Source organism: Nansenia antarctica (genome assembly GCF_963989245.1).
Source record: "Nansenia antarctica genome assembly, chromosome: 4".
NCBI lineage: Eukaryota > Metazoa > Chordata > Actinopteri > Argentiniformes > Microstomatidae > Nansenia > Nansenia antarctica.
In genome coordinates, this window is record NC_137689.1 from 65,032,216 (window position 1) to 65,049,705 (window position 17,490).

Sequence of the window (17,490 nt, forward strand, 5' to 3'; positions counted from 1 at the left end):
TCCTCTTCCCTCTCTCACCTCGATTGGCAAGCAGCACTTTGTCACCAACACCCAACGGCAGTCCTCTGACCTTCCGGTTGTACAGTTTGGCGTGGCGATCTTGTTCCCTGATGGCATTCCTTTGAGCAATCTGTGCTGCTTCAGAAAGGTCTCTCCTCAGATGTTGCACAAACTCATGACGACTGACAACGGCAGCATCCTCTAGCACATGATGAAACATGACATCCACGGGCAGCCGTGGGACCCGTCCGAACATCAGGTAGAATGGCGCGAAGCCCGTGGTCTCATGTACAGTGGAGTTGTAGCAGAAGGTCAGCGTCTGGAGCATCTGCGGCCACCTGGACTTGCTCAGTGGAGGGGGAGCCCTTATCATGCCCCCGAGGGTCCTGTTGAACCTCTCTGTGACGCCGTTACCCATGGGGTGGTATGGAGTCGTATGGGACATATGCACACCTGCCATCTCTAGTAGATCTTTTAGAAGCCGACTCTCAAAGTTAGCTCCCTGATCCGAATGGATTCTTTTGGGGAACCCATATATGCAAAAAAACTTGTCCCATAGACAGCGGGCAACTTGTTTCGCAGTCTGGTTCCGACAGGGGAAGGCAAGAGCTACTTTAGAAAAATGGTCCGTAACAACAAGAACATCAATGGTCTTCTTGTCGCTCTGCTCTGCGGTCCAAAAATCGATGCACACTAAGTCCATAGGAGCTGAAGTGCGGATGCTCTCAAGGGGTGCTCGGGCGTGTGGTTCAGGAGTCTTCCCCAAAATACATCTCTGACAGTGCTTCACGTGATTCTCAACATCCCTCTGCAAGCCTGTCCAGAAGAATCGTTCACTGGCCAGAGAGGATGATCTTGAGCGACCCTGGTGGCCAGCAGCATCGTGGACTCCATGCAGGACTTGTCGCTTCAGAGCTTCTGGAGTGACGAACTGAAAGATCCTCTTGTCCCTGATGCGGTCTCTCTTCACACGGTAGAGGAGTCCACTACGCACTCTCAGCTTCTTCCAGTGTTTCAACAGCCTGAGCACACAGCTAGACTCAGCTGCTCTCTCGTGTGCATTTGGTTTCCTATGTCGCTGCATATAAAAGAGAACCCTGCTCACTACAGCATCTTGTTGCTGGAGATTGTGTAATTGACTCTGTGGGATGGCGATGGAAGGGTCTTCTTTGGGCAATTGCAGAGACTCCGGATTAATGTAGGGCAGCTGAGAAACACCCCCAGTGCGATGGACGTCCATGACAGCAGACACCTCCTCAGCAATAATGGCACCTCCAGAAGACTCAGGACTCAGGACCTCATCTGTGTCGACATTAGTGTGCTGAACACCTTGACAGTTGGTAGTCAGCCGGAAAGCGTCCTGCACCGTACCAGCCACAACTCCATTCACCTGATCCAGCAAGGACAGGTAAGGCTCCCTCACCAGGCGATGGCTCACACAGGACTTAACAAATGGCTCACGGCTCAGCGCATCAGCGACGATGTTCCTAGGCCCTGGGATATAATTCAGATCGAAATCATATGCAGCAAGTTTGGCCACCCACCTCTGTTCGCACGCATCTAACTTGGGCTTTGTTAGGATGTAGGTCAAGGGGTTGTTATCCGACCGCTGTGAAATGCACTCCCTTCAGCCAGTGGGAAAACTTCTCGCATACAGCCCACTTCAATGCCAGGAACTCAAGTCGGTGAGCTGGATAGTTCAACTGAGCATGTGACAGCGTCCTACTAGCGAAGGCAACTGGTCTTGCAACTTTATCACCAGGCTGGAGCTGGGAGATGACGGCGCCAATCCCATCGAATGAAGCATCCACTGCTAGGATAAATGGCTTTGCGAAATCAGGATGGGCCAGGGTTACAGAATGCAGGAGATCACGCTTCAATGTCTCGAAAGCATCCCTACACTCGGGCGTCCAGTCAGCTGGTTTGAGCTTTACAAGATTGTGACATTTCTTCACTGGTTTTCTCCCTCTGCGTTCCTTTTCTCCAGCGTTCTGTCCAGAGAGAAGCTTGAATAGGGGTCTGGCCTTAGAGGAACAATCTTCAATGAAGTGCTGATAGTAAAGCATCATGCCCAAGAAGGACCTAATCTTCTTCTGTGAAGGAGACACCCCATCACTGTCCATCAGATCGGATACCTGTACTTGGCTAATGGCTTCAACCTTTCCAGGGTCCGTCTGCACTCCTGACTCATTGATGATATGGCCGAGAAACCGTACTGATTTCCGCAGAAGGTAGCACTTCTTTGGAGCCAATTTGAGATTGTTGTACTTTAAACGAGAGAAAACCATCTCTAGACGCTCGAGTGCCAGCTGTTCTGTAGGAGCGAAGACCATAACATCGTCTAGGTAGCACAATAGACTGGTGAAATTCTGATCCCCAAAGATCGAGAGCATCATCCGCATGAATGTAGCCGGGCTGTTGGACAACCCTTGAGGCATCCGGTTATATTCATGCAGGCCAAAGGGAGAGGAGAACGCAGTGTATTTCTTGTGGTCCTCATGTAAAGGCACGTTGTAGAAACCAGAGGTAAGGTCCATTGTGGAGAAGTAGGCATTACCACCTAGTGCAGCCAGCGCGTCAGCCTGATGAGGCAGCGGATGTGCGTCTTTCGTTGTCCTCGCATTAAGCCATCTGAAGTCCGTACAGATGCGCAACCCTCCATCCTTCTTCCACACAAGAACCAAGGGCGAGGCATATTCGCTGTTGGACTTACGAATTATACCCTTCTCCTCCATGTCGTTGATGGCAGACCTCAGCTTCTCGTAGTGGTTCGGTGGCACTCTGCGGTAGGGCAGGCGAAATGGCCTCTCGTCCACCAGATGTATCTTGTGCACGAAGTCAGACGCCCCACCACAGTCCAACTTGTGGCGTGAAAAGATTGACTCGTATTTCACAACAAGCTGACAAAGCTTCTCTCTCCACAGGTCAGAGACTTCACACGCGTCCAAGTCTAGGTCGCGTAGACCAAGTTCCTCCAGTGCCTTTCTGATGTCTTCTTTGGGCCTTGCTACAGAATCACCAGTCACGGATTGTGGGGAAGACTGAATGTGGTCGGGTGGGGACAGATCTTCAGCGGCAATGCAGGGAAACACGTCCGCCAATTTGGTGTTTCGCTTCAGCACTACCGGCTCACCGGTGGGATTCACAACCTTCATAGGCAGCCATCGGTCGCCCCACATCGGCGTAACAACTCTGCCAACCAGAACTTTATTCGGTCTGCATCTGGACTGAGTTGGTTCCACAACCACCGTACTGCCCTCTGATATAGGTGCCGACACAGGGAGTCTGCCCCATACAAGATGCTCACTATTTGGCTGTAGCATCACACACTGTTGTAGCTTCAGTGTGCCAACCTTCTCAGGCACTGTCTCACCCCTCCATCTCTCTGTATTGGAAAGGAGAGACAAGAAGTGATGACAGTCCCCATCACTGCCACCACCATGTTCAGATATCAGCCGCCAATAGCTGTCAGTCTTCCTCATCAACTCTAGGATTTTCTTGATGGCATTACTGCCTAGTATCATGTCATCGGTCTGTCCAGGCACCACAAGCATTGGGATGACCATCTTGCAGTCATACTCCACCACATCGACATTGTATATTGCCTTAGGTACAACTCGGTGACCACCACATCCTATGATGATGACATCATCAGCGGGGCATCCTCTCAGATCAGGGTTACGCTGCAAGAGACGCGCCTCCGCAGCCTCGCTAAGCGTGCATGCCATAGAACCACTGTCTATCATCAGATCAAGAGAGACATCTGCAGCGGAGACAGTGGTGTAGAATAAACTATCAGACCTTTGGACTCTGTGTAGACCTTGAAATACTACAGTCTTGTTCGAAGGCGCCCTGGAGATGAATGACTTGTATGTTGACTCACAATCAGCCATATCATCATTGGGAGAGATATCAACAGGATCTGCACTGTCCTCCCTTGAATGCAGATCTATAAGTTTCCCTGCTGCGCCGACTGGGCACGCCCCTGCATCGGACACTTGAATCTGGGGTGTCCAGGCGAATGGCACTGGAAGCAGAGCCTCTGGTCACGGCAGTGAGTCCAAGCAGAGTGTCTAGCGTCGCCACACACAGCACACGGCAGGTTATTCAGACCCTCAATCCTGGGGGGGCTGGGTCTATACTGCTTGTTTGACATGTCCTTAGCAGGAGCAGACTTCTCCAATAGGACTTTCTCTAGCATTGAGATGATACGTTCAAAGGCCTCTGCCCCCTTGTCTGGGCGAGTATCCTGCTTTTCAGGTGAACACATATCAGTGCCTGACATCTCAACTCTGTTCACTAGCACACCCTCACTGGGCCTTTTACTCACGGCTGCGGCAGCACCGTTCGAGCACACCTGAGTGTGGAACTCGTCAAGTACATCTTGGACCTCTCTGATCTGAAAGTCATGGCAAGCCCTTTGGATGGACAGTTCCTGATGAACATACGTGTCACCTCCAGGAGAGGGCACTCAAGTGTTTTACCTTGTTCTTTGAGGCGATCAGTGGCAACATCTGCAGCTTGATTGAGGCGTAGCCAGTAGTCATACGCATCCTCACCACTCTTCGGCAGCGTGGTGTAGAAGTCGGCTAGGGGGATAGGTGAACAGGGAACAGCAGCAAAATGCTTACGTAGAAGACCATAGATGGCCTCCGGGTTTTCAGCGACATTAATGCCACTGCTCCTCGTCCCATACTTCACTACATCCTTAGCCCTGCCCCTGAGATGGGTGAATATTTCTTCCGCCTGCTGATCTGCTCTGATGTTCGCCTTCTTCACATAACTCCTCATTATGTCTTCCCACTCACGCACATTCACTGCGTCCTTATCATCCCCTCTGAACGTTGGAGGCTCCTTCACCCTCCTGTGAGGTACCAACTGGACTTGGGACAGGTCTAGACTCTGGGTGGATGTATCAGTGGGCTTGGTCTGTGCATGTGCAGTGCTAAGAGGGGGTAGCGTTGAGTCAAGGCGTGCAAGTATGCTATCTGCCAGCTGTAGACCAACATCTCTAATTATGTCACTCATCTGGCTCACTACATCAGGTAACTGGAAAGCAGAGATTGGGGATGGGGTATCACTGACCTGTGTGCTCGGTGCATGATCAATGTCGTGGCTCTGAGAAGCCGTTAATCATTGTATATTTAATATCGACATCTCTATTTTCATATAGCAAGAGTTCATTTTTATCAAACTTCCTGCCATCCTGGGGATGTACAAACTGTGAGAAAACACAGAACAGGTGGGGGTTTTCAACTTACATACCATGGCACACCTCCAATAATTACACAGAATACATGGACAAAAACACTGTAATGTAATTCTGTATTTGAGAGGGATTATGAAAACTGTTACAGAGTGAAGACATATATAAATGCAGAATTTAATGATTATTTTGATTTTATTTGATGATGTGAAAATTAGATACTGTGTAAATAATGATTGTCTGAAGGTAGGCCATCGTCATATAGTCATGTACGTGGTGAAATCAAGATCAGTTATTGAAAACATTTTCATTACAGTATGAACGCCATGGAAACCGATTTGAAAACTAGGCTCAACGAGATGAGGTAAATGCAAAATAGCTCAAATAAAAAGTAATTTTCACAGTCCATGCCACCCCCCCAAGGCAGCAAACCTAGGGGAAACACTGAGAGCAGATAGATGAACTGTTCAGTGTCAAACCTGTAGAAATGGAGATGGAGGTTAAATCTCCAGAATAATGTCCAGCTACAATCGCAACAACTTTCACAACATTTCTGGAGCCTGGTAGACCCAGAAAACTATAAGAATATTCACCAAGCAGCCCTGAAAGTATTTGCTTTATTTGTCTACATACCTTTGCGAATCAGCTTTTTCTGATATGAATGTAATGAAATCTACATTCTGAACAAGCCTGACAGATGACCATTTAAATGACTCTATAAGAGTGAACCTAGGATAGTAGAACAACTTTCAGTGGACCTAACAGTCGTCCTATAAGTATTCTTCCTGTACTCAGCAAAGTCATGGAAAGGATTATTTATGTTCAGATTCAGGACTATTTCACGTCAAATGGACTAACCACCAAATACCAACATGCGTACAGGCAAGGCCATTCTACCTCAACTGCGCTCACACAGTTGACCGATGACTGGTTAGGAGAAATTGATAACTCAAAGGTAGTGGCTGCAGTGTTGCTAGACTTCAGTGCTGCTTTTGACGTCATTGATCATGAGCTGTTAATTAGAAAGCTCACGTGTTACAGGTTCACACCTCCTGCCATTACCCTAATTAAAAGCTATCTCTTTGCAAGAACACAGAGAGTGTACTATAATGGCAGCTTATCGAATAGTAGCAAATTAGCTTGTGGTGTGCCTCAAGGAAGTTGTCTTGGACCACTCCTCTTCTCTATTTTCACTAATGATTTGCCTTATGCTATAAAAAGTTATTGTATTGTGATGTATGCCGATGACTCTACAATTTATTATGCAGCAAATACGTATAACGAACTCAATCAAGTTCTTTCAAAAGAATTAGAAATGGTGCATGAATGGATTACATTGAACAAGCTTGTTTTGAATATATCCAAAACTCAGAGTATTGTTTTTGGGTCTAGGCACAAACTGGCTTCTATGCCTAAATTGAATCTATATATAGCCAAGGAACCCATCGAACAAGTGAAGAAAGTAAAGTTACTTGGTTTGGTCATTGATAAAAACCTGTCATGGTCAGAGCATATAAACAGAATCATTCAGAAAATGGGTGTTGGCATTCACATCACAAGACAATGTGCACCATATGTACCATCTCATATCCTGGAACAAGTCTGTAGATCACTAGTTTTAACTCACCTGGATTACTGCTCAGTGGTGTGGGCCTCGGCCTCAAAAACAGAACTATCTAGATTACAAGTAGCTCAGAACAGGGCTGCTAGGCTCGTTCTGGGTTGCTCTTCTAGAACTAGCATTCATAAAATGCAGTCTAGCCTATCGTGGCTTAATGTGGAGAAAAGGCTAGCCTCAGGCACAGTGACATTTCTTAGCAATACACTGCGAACACACAAACCTGAGTTCCTGCAAGATCACATCGTATTTTGTAATACTGTTCATAGCCATAATACCAGGAAGGCCGGCAATGGTGACATTATGAAAGCCCACCCAAGAACATTTTTTTTTGAAAAGAACAGTGCTTTATAGAGCTAGTACAATTTGGAATGGATTACCTCTTGATATCCGCCAAGAAAAAAGTAAAAGGTTATTCAAAAAGAGACTGAAGAGGCACCTATTAAGTGGCTGATGACAGGTAGCTGTTTTATTTCACTTTGTTTATTTTGGTTGATTCCTTTTTTCATAGAAGAGATGACTGCGTTAGGATCATGTCTTTATAGGTCTTTATATTTTAATGGATTAATAATATTTGCCCTTTTTGTAAATTTTTATTTATTTTAGTTTATTTTGTTGTATTTACTACTGTATCGGGGGGATAGTGTGTGGATGTCGCGGAGGGTCACGCATTGTCCCTTTAATGTATTATATGTTGTATTAATGTATTAGGTGTTTGTCTGTTGATTATATGTGGACCCCAGGAAGATTAGCAAACTGCTACGGCATAAGCTAATGGGGATCCTTTTAAATAAACAAATAAACAAATAAACAAACCTAAATGGATACACTCCAGCATACACAACTGTAGTAGACTCCATGCAGTGACAGTCATCTCACTAAGTGTAGGAATGAGTCAACACACTTATTACACACATGCACAATATTTTTTGAAAGACACAAAAAGACAAAATAATTCGTTATGTGAATGAATGTAAGTAATAAGATATGAGTAGCGCTCGGCCACTTACATTTTTTCAAAGTAGCTCTCAGATGAAAAAAGGTTGGAGACCCCTGCTTTATGCTGATACATGCCTGCCATCTAGTGGACATTTAAGGGTATGAATGAATGAATGAATGAAAACCTTTATTGTCCCCAATGGGGAAATTTTGTTGTCAAACAGCTTAGTTAGGGCAGACAGAAAACATTCAATAAGATGTTTAATAGATAAAACAGATAAATAGATAAAACAGTGCAGGCTCAATAAGTGCAAGATAAAGTGATAAAGTGATAAAGTGCTCAAGTACGACCAGGTAGGGGGATATTGCTTGTAACACAATCCTCATCCCTTCTCTCTCTCTAACCTAATCCCATAGTAACCTTCATAATTCAGTTCTAGATATGTATTTTCTTTATGTGGCTAACACAACTCCAATTAAACTGCTTCATAAAGTTAAAGTTAATAAATGTATAGTAATAATCACGTTAATAGTAATTACTTTGTTGTTTAGTATCAGGGAGGGAGGGAGGGAGAATGGATGACCATCTTTCTTCAGTAGGCATACCATTTCTAGCTCATATATATGTATATTTCTAATGATTCATTATATGTCTTGTACATGATTCTTGTTATGATTCTTGTATATGATTCTTGTATATGATTCTTGTTATGATTACATTTCTATTGGGATATTGCCTCAGACATAGCTGTAAACATGCTTAGCTACTATATTTGTTGCTGTAATCGCAGTTGCTTCTAGCTATGATATTTAAGATCACTTATCTAGTTACACAATCTTCAGCATAACAAGTTCATAAGATATGAAAAATGCACAAGCAAAAGGAATGACAACCAAATTATTTTTTATTCACGGTGGACAGCAGCTCCGGCCAAGGCTGTTTGCAGTTGTGAGCGTCCTCTGGAGGACGGGCGCTAGAGACAGGAGAGAGAGTTCATATGAGCTTCACCAGGCCTATAGCTACAGAATAGAATACTTTATTAGTTTAGTTAGTATGTCCTTGGTCTATGTGTTCTATGTGTTGACTTACCTCTGCTGTTTCCATCGTCGTGAAGACGGTTACTGGGGGGACGGAGGCCGTCTGCCTGGACAGCAGCACAGCATCCTCTGGAGAAGGGAACGCTTCTGTTTCTTTGAAGCTCCGCTCTCCTCACAAGGCGTCGTCTCAGCTGTCACTGGGCTGGCCGCTAGAGAGAGGAGAGAGAGTTCATATGAGCTTCACCAGGCCTTAGCTACAGAATAGAATACTTCATTAGTTTGGTTAGTATGTCCTTGGTCTATGTTCTACATGTTGACTTACCTCTGCTGTGTCCATCGTCGTGGGCAACCAGCTGTCCTTCAGCTGGAGGCTGGACACCAGCCTGGTTGGTCCTCTTGCACTATATCAGTTGTTACAGAAGAAGAATCAATGACAGAACATATCTCTTAAAACCCCAGTATTCCTACAACAACAATGCATAGCTTGTCTGTTGTTTTACGATAAACTGGTAAGACTTTACCTTTACATTACATTTCCTGGAGAACAGTGTGTTGTAGATCTCTGAAGAGCTGGTGGACGGCAGGCTCTCGTGGCTGGAGTCTCTGGTCGGCTGATTTTTATTTATTTTTTTACCTTTATTTTACCAGGAAGTCACATTGAGATTAAAACCTCTTTTACAAGAGAGACCTGGCCAAGACAGGGTCAAAATAGTAGCTTAAAAAACAGTTCAGATAACAAGACAGGACATAAGACAGTGGCAACAATACAATAGACAAACAATGGTAGGGGTATTTACAAGGTGATTTAAAACATTGAGAAGTCTAACCAAAGCAGGTACAGCGAGCGGTGACCACATCCTTTAATCTACGCTTGAAGATACTTATGGAAATAAGGGCCTCTAATTTAAAAGTAGTCTGTAGGTCATTCCAAGACCAAGGGCCATAATAAGACAAGCTTGCCCTTCCAACATTGTTCATGATAGGTGGCACCTGACTGAAGGTCATCAGGATGGGGAAGGAGTCCACCAACCACACCTTCCTCCGGGCACCAACCACACCTTCCTCCGCCAGCAGCTTCATTCTGTCCTCACACTTCGTTCCGGAAGCGGAGGACATCACAGGAGCTAAAAGAACCAAACAGAGAGGATTCTGGGGTTTTATTGCCACCTATGACATATAGTCTGTAGTACATTAAGACAATCAATGGTTGTGTTACAATATCCACACTAGCATACCATGATGGAGTCATTTCCCAGCCTTGCATTCATAATGAATGTTAGGATGTGGATATTGGAATGATGTTCAAGTCATTATCATTGTCTGTGATTGGATGTTTAATGGAATGAAAGAAATGTTTTCTTCTCATCAAACAAGTCTTCAAATAATCAACATTCTACAGGGAGAAGTCAACAGAAAACCCTCTCACCTGCATCAGTGTTGGAGCTCTTCTTAAGGTCCTTGCATTTCTCCTTCTCCTCCTCCAGCTCAGAGTCCTTGTCCTCCAGGGCCTCCCTCTGCAGACTCTTGTTGAGGAGGCTCCTCTTTTCTTGCTCCATATCGTGGAGCTTTTGGAGGAGGCCTTTCTCTCTCTGTCGGCCCTCCTCCACCTCCTCCCTCGCTCTCTCCAACTCCGCCTTTGCCAGAGCGCTGCTGGCCTTCTCCGCCTCCAGCTCAGAGTCCTTGGCCTCCAGCTCAGAGTCCTTGGCCTCCAGCTCAGAGTCCTTGGCCACGGCCCTCCACTTGGCCTCCACCACGGCCCTCCATTTCTCCCTCTTCTCCTCCAGCTTCCTCTGAGTGCTCCTGGCCTTCTCCGCCTCCAGCTCAGAGTCCTTGGACTCCAGCTCAGAGTCCTTGGCCTCCAGCTCAGAGTCCTTGGCCTCCACCACGGCCCTGCATTTCTCCTTCTCTGCCTCCAGCTCAGAGTCCTTGGCCCCCAGCTCAGAGTCCTTGGCCTCCAGCTCAGAGTCCTTGGCCACGGCCCTCCACTTGGTCTCCACCACGGCCCTCCATTTCTCCCTCTTCTCCTCCAGCTTCCTCTGAGTGCTCCTGCTCATGACTACGATATAAGAAACGGAAGGAAGAGAATATGAAATTACGTATTTTATATTTATATATTATTATTATAGAATGACTTGTCCCCTATGAGTTCATGGATGACTGTGAGGCTGTTTGAACTTCAAAAGTGACTGACGTATAGATATTGCGCGACATTGTGATCGAAGCATCAGTTGTAAGTAAGTAAGTAAGTAAGTAAGTAAGTAAGTAAGTAACGTGCCAAGTAAGTAAGTAAGTAAGTAAGTAAGTAACGTGCCAACGTGCCAAAAATCTGTATCCTTGTTGTATTTCTACCTTCCTAAATGATGGCTAGGACGTCGGGTTATAAAGCAAAAGCTTCTTTATATAAAAAAATCTGTTGGCATACACTTTTGAGCACTTTCAAACAATAAACGAGTTATTGGATGTTCACTTTAATTCTGGACGTTACAATTTGCATTTCTCAAAAACAGTTACAGAGTTACCGATTGTCGATCCAAACAGAATTATATGGTGCCTATCTTTTCCATTCATTTGGAGTTGAAGCATGTACAGCAGGGTTCGAGTTATGTGGGAGCCAATGGGAGCTGAGCTCCCATAAGGAAGGTCTGAGCTTCCATGAAAGCAGTAAAATCATACATCTGTGGGGGTCGCTAATAATACATTACCACAACCATTATTTGATCAAAAATGTCAATGTAATGAGTATTATTTATATTTATTTATATGAGAAATATTCTAAAATAAACACGTTTTCCAAAAGAACTACGCGCACCAGCATTAATCTCCTGTGAATGACAGTATGCCTTTGACTGCCTGCACTTTACCACCAAGACACTATGGGGCGCAGTAGAATATTGTGCAACAGCAGAATATGATCGTTGAGCGCTTGCGAACGTGAAAACCCGATTATTGAGAAGAAAACATTCAGTAGCTAGCTATCATGCCGCCCCAAAAAAGGCCACTGCTTCCGACCAAGTCGACAAGCCTGGAAAGTTTCGTGTTTTCATCCAAGAAACCAAACTTGAATTCAGCTGCCCTGTTATGACACCTAACGTTGAAACTGTTGAAATAGCAGAGCTCAAACAAAACCAAGTGCTTCCGAAGAAAGTAGCAGAACTCACCGAGGGCCTGGCTCCTCTCCTTCTCCAGGTCGGAATTGTCACAGACGAGGCTCCTCTTTTCTTGCTCCATATCGTGGAGCTTTTGGGGGAGGCCTTTCTCTCTCTGTCGGCCCTCCTCCACCTCCTCCCTCGCTCTCTCCAACTCCGCCTTTGCCAGAGCGCTGCTGGCCTTCTCCGCCTCCAGCTCAGAGTCCTTGGCCTCCAGCTCAGAGTCCTTGGCCACGGCCCTCCACTTGGTCTCCACCACGGCCCTCCATTTCTCCCTCTTCTCCTCCAGCTTCCTCTGAGTGCTCGTGGCCTTCTCCGCCTCCAGCTCAGAGTCCTTGGACTCCAGCTCAGAGTCCTTGGCCTCCAGCTCAGAGTCCTTGGCCTCCAGCTCAGAGTCCTTGGCCACGGCCCTCCACTTGGCCTCCACCACGGCCCTCCATTTCTCCCTCTTCTCCTCCAGCTTCCTCTGAGTGCTCCTGGCCTTCTCCGCCTCCAGCTCAGAGTCCTTGGCCTCCACCACGGCCCTGCATTTCTCCTTCTCCGCCTCCAGCTCAGAGTCCTTGGCCTCCAGCTCAGAGTCCTCGGCCTCCAGCTCAGAGTCCTTGGCCACGGCCCTCCACTTGGTCTCCACCACGGCCCTCCATTTCTCCCTCTTCTCCTCCAGCTTCCTCTGAGTGCTCCTGCTCATGACTACGATATAAGAAACGGAAGGAAGAGAATATGAAATTACGTATTTTATATTTATGTATTATTATTATAGAATGACTTGTCCCCTATGAGTTCATGGATGACTGTGAGGCTGTTTGAACTTCAAAAGTGACTGACGTATAGATATTGCGCGACATTGTGATCGAAGCATCAGTTGTAAGTAAGTAAGTAAGTAAGTAAGTAACGTGCCAACGTGCCAAAAATCTGTATCCTTGTTGTATTTCTACCTTCCTAAATGATGGCTAGGACGTCGGGTTATAAAGCAAAAGCTTCTTTATATAAAAAAATCTGTTGGCATACACTTTTGAGCACTTTCAAACAATAAACGAGTTATTGGATGTTCACTTTAATTCTGGACGTTACAATTTGCATTTCTCAAAAACCAACAAACTAAACTGTCAACTTCTATGACGTCTTGCCGCAAGGCCTTCTGGGACCAATTAAAGTGAATAATTTAACCTAAAAAGTTAAAACACTCTATTAATACAGGCAGGCCGTCAAGCCCGTAGACTTTTACTTGTCAAGGCACATTTTTAAAGCGCAAATCTGTAATTCAAGACTCTCCGGTAATTTACACACAAGACTCACGTTGATCTCTACTCAGCGCGCACACACACACACACACACACACACACACACGCACACACACACACACACACACACACACACACACACACACACACCTCCGGGTTGGTCCTCCGGGCTGGCTGCTCTATGGGCCTTGTTGTCGTCCCCGGGGGCCCTGAGGGGGGATGACGTCAGAGACTTGGAGAACGCCATGTCCTCATCCTCACACTCATTCTCCAGCTGCCCAGACTGGACCATGTGGACATTGAAGCCATCTTCTCCCTGGCTCTCCATCTCTCCCTGGCTCTCCATCTCTCCCTGGCTCTCCATCTCTCCCTGGCTCTCCTTCTTGTTTTTTGGCATTTCTGCAACTTTCTACAAACAACTGAACAAGGAAGAGAATGTGAAATTACTTATTTTATATTTATATATTATTATTATAGAATGACTTGTCCCCTATGAGTTCATGGATGACTGTGAGGCTGTTTGAACTTCAAAAGTGACTGACGTTGATATTGCGCTGTGACATTGTGATTGAAGCATCAGTTGCAGGGGCAACGTGCCAAAAACATACCTGTCAACATTGGGATTTGAAAATAAGGGATATTTTCCCGAAAATAAGGGATATCCCCCGCACGCCCCCGGGCGTGCAACAAGAATTGGGTTAACTAGTTCCTATGATTAAGTAAGTGACTACAGGTGATCAGAATCAGATACCTGGTTGAAAGTAAAATACTTTGAACATCCCTGCATATATACATGAAAACACAAAAGGGCATATCAATTCAGCACATTTATTTATACATTACTTGACACCATGATGTCAATGGGAAAAGAGCGGCGCAAAGCTACCAGCGATCATTTCAAAACGGAGATAACCGAGGCTGCGTTCGTAAATACGCTCTGAAAATCTGATCACCACTCATGGAATGCCTCTTGTCCAATCAAATTACTTGGTCCCTTTATGACGTCGCACCTAGTGTGCGTTCCGGCGCTCTCAGAGCAAAATTACGAACGCAGCCCAAGTAACAAGAGGAAACAAGTCAACTCCCACATGGATATAACGATTGTGCGCATGCGCCAACGTCAAACAATTAAGTGTTAAATTATATTATATTATAGGTGAAAAATACGGGAGATTTACGGGAAAATATTTAAACGAGAGCACAGCGGGAAATAAAGGTAAAATACGGGAGAATCCCGGGAAAAACGGGAGGGTTGACAGGTATGGCCAAAAAGCCATTATCCTTTTCGTATTTCTACCTTCAAAAAATATGGCTAGGACGTCGGGTTGTAAAGCAAAAGCTTCTTTATATAAGAATCTCTGTTGGCATACACTTTTGATCACTTTCAATAAACGAGCTAGCGGAGTCAGCGCTCGCTAACGTCCACAGGCGCTTACCGTGTGATAGCGTGTTGATCCTCGTGATACTGACATCAAACTGGCTCGATCGTCTTTTATAAACCCACATTTGATTGTGACGTTATTATGTCATCTCGAGTTCTCGACTGTTGTGATTATGACGTCATCCGTCTGAGTTTTGTCTGCAGCCCAGCCTGGTCTCAGGAGCTCCATTTTTTTTTTTACATCTTTAAATCCATTAGGTCTAGGGCCTATCCCCATCAATAGTTCACACTGCAGCAACAGCAGCATCACATCCGAGATACAGTGCCAACTAAGTTACAGTAATAATGCTCTTTAGAGAAGTAGGCTACCTACAAAAACCTTCTGATGCCAAAAGCGCTCTCTCTTTGTTTCTCTCTCTCACACACACACACACACACACACACACACACGCACACACACACACACACACACACACACACACACACACACACACACACACACACACACACACACGCACGCACGCACGCGCACGCACGCACACGCACGCACGCACACACACACACACACACACACACACACACACGCACACACACACACGCACACACGCACACACGCACGCACGCACACACACACACACACACACACACACACACACACACACACACACAATATCGTTTTGGTTTAAGTTATCCGTGGCAAATAAAGATATTAAACGGCAATTTATTGGTCCTTGATGTTGTTTCGCCAAACTTTGTGTGGAAAGAAGTAAATAGGCTAGTAGTATCCAGCTAAATACATCAATAGTTTTAGATATAATATTGCAAAATTCAGCCGTTGCTAGTAAAGTAGAATCCAGTCTCCAGACACGTGCTTCTTTGGGTTTAGATTTAAAAATAAGTTCAAAAATGACAGGGGCATGATCTGAGATGGTTATACAGAATAGCTGGCTGAGGACAGAGACGGTAATAGGCAGGGGTGCACATAACTGGTGCGCCAGTGCGCATGCGTCGCCAAAATGCATGCTGCGCGGCAGATCAGCCGCATGATGGCGCTTTTGCGCACCCAAAAAAATAAAAAAATAAAAAAGTTGATCACAAAAAAAACATCCTCTACCATGGTTGAAATTGAGGACAGTGATAATTTACAGCAGTCAAGAGAGCAGTGATGATGACGATTAAGCTTGTAGCATAAATACATGCTTAGGCTGTAACTTTTTGTTGAAAAGTTGATTTCAGTGTTTACAGAACAGAGCAGTGCTTAAAGAGATGTCCGTTTATTTCAGTGTGTTTAAAGAACAGACAAGCAGCATCCCTAGGTGCTCCTCTGAGCACTGGCCCCAAAAAGTTATGTGCACCCCTGGTAATAGGGCCTTATCAAAGAAAAAATAATCAATGCGTGTATAGGAGTGATGGACATGTGAGAAAAAAGAAAACTGCTTATCTTTAGGATACAGGAATCTCCACGGGTCTATGTAGCCATTATTACTTATAAAAGTGGATAAGGTTTGAGACATCTTTGAGGGCACAGCAGTCCTTGTGCTAGATCTATCCAGGGGGGGGGTCTATTACACAGTTAATATCTCCTCCCAGTATCAAGTGGTGCGTGTTCAAGTTAGGGAGCGAAGACAGAAGATTTTTTATAAACTTAACATCATCCCAGTTTGGTGCATACACACTCACAAGGACCACTGGGGTCTGATATAGTGATCCAGTTACTGTAGCGACCATTGGGATCTGAAATAGTCTTAGTGGGAGTGAACTGTACTTTCTTGCCAATCAGTATGGCTGCCCCCCCATGTTTTAATTTCAAATTTAGAATGAAAAATCTGACCAATCCATGGTCTAGACTCTAGAGAGAGTCTCATTTGGTCAGTGGTACGTAAAAGCGTTTCTTGGAGAAATATAACGTCACCTTTCAATTTCTTAATATGGGAGAAGACCCTAGCCCTTTTAACTGGCCCATTTATTCCCCCAACATTCCATGAGAAGAATCTGACCGTGTTCCCTGATCTTATCGAGACCTTAGTACTAGTCATTGTATGTTGTTAGTGAGATAGGCAGAGTGTATGATAGTGGTTGCAGAGTATATAATAGTATTCCCATTAGAGGAGGGTGTCAGCCTGAGCAACTGTGTAGTGGACCTAGAGAAGTGCATTTTAAAATATAGGTCAGAGCAAAAAGAAAAAGTATACAAAAGTAAAAGAGTAGCCTACCATAAAACAAACACAAACCATCCAACCCCCCTCCCCCCGCACATCAAGTGTTCCCATCCCCAAATGATGGAAACAACCGTGCTGACTCCAACAGGAGCCATTCCCTTCAATGGTACTTACGACTTTTACCATAGGTAACAAAAACAACAAAAAAGAGCTCAGCAGAGTTATGTGTATTAGGCACATAGAATACAGTGCAACCTAAAGCTAGTCTTTAACCTGCGACTTTTGTGGCCATAGGTTATACATGCAAATTAAACCTGGTCAACTTTATCAAAAGATACATATAGAAATTAAAGAATTATGTAAATAAAAAGGGGAGGTAGACAATAACCATCTTTGTCAAGCCTATAGCAATGTTGCCAGCCTGAGAAATGTAGGATGCTATCAAATTCAGAATAACATCAACAATTGAATGTCAGTCTGATTAAATCCTCCTTGTGGGACGTAATAGTAATAAAATCAACGTCCTGCCACACCTGGTTGTTAGTCAAGTGGAGTCCTCAATACGAAAGAAGAGTAAAAAAGTAAAAATATCCACCATTAGCTAAATGCTCATGGCAAATTCAAAGTTCAGGCGGGTAGGTGAGGTGTACAGTTATTCACTCTCTCCATAGGCGTACGGATAAAAAAGATCAAAAATCAAAATATTTCTATCAGCGGATATACAGAAAATAGATTAACAGTAGCCTATATAGATCTACATTA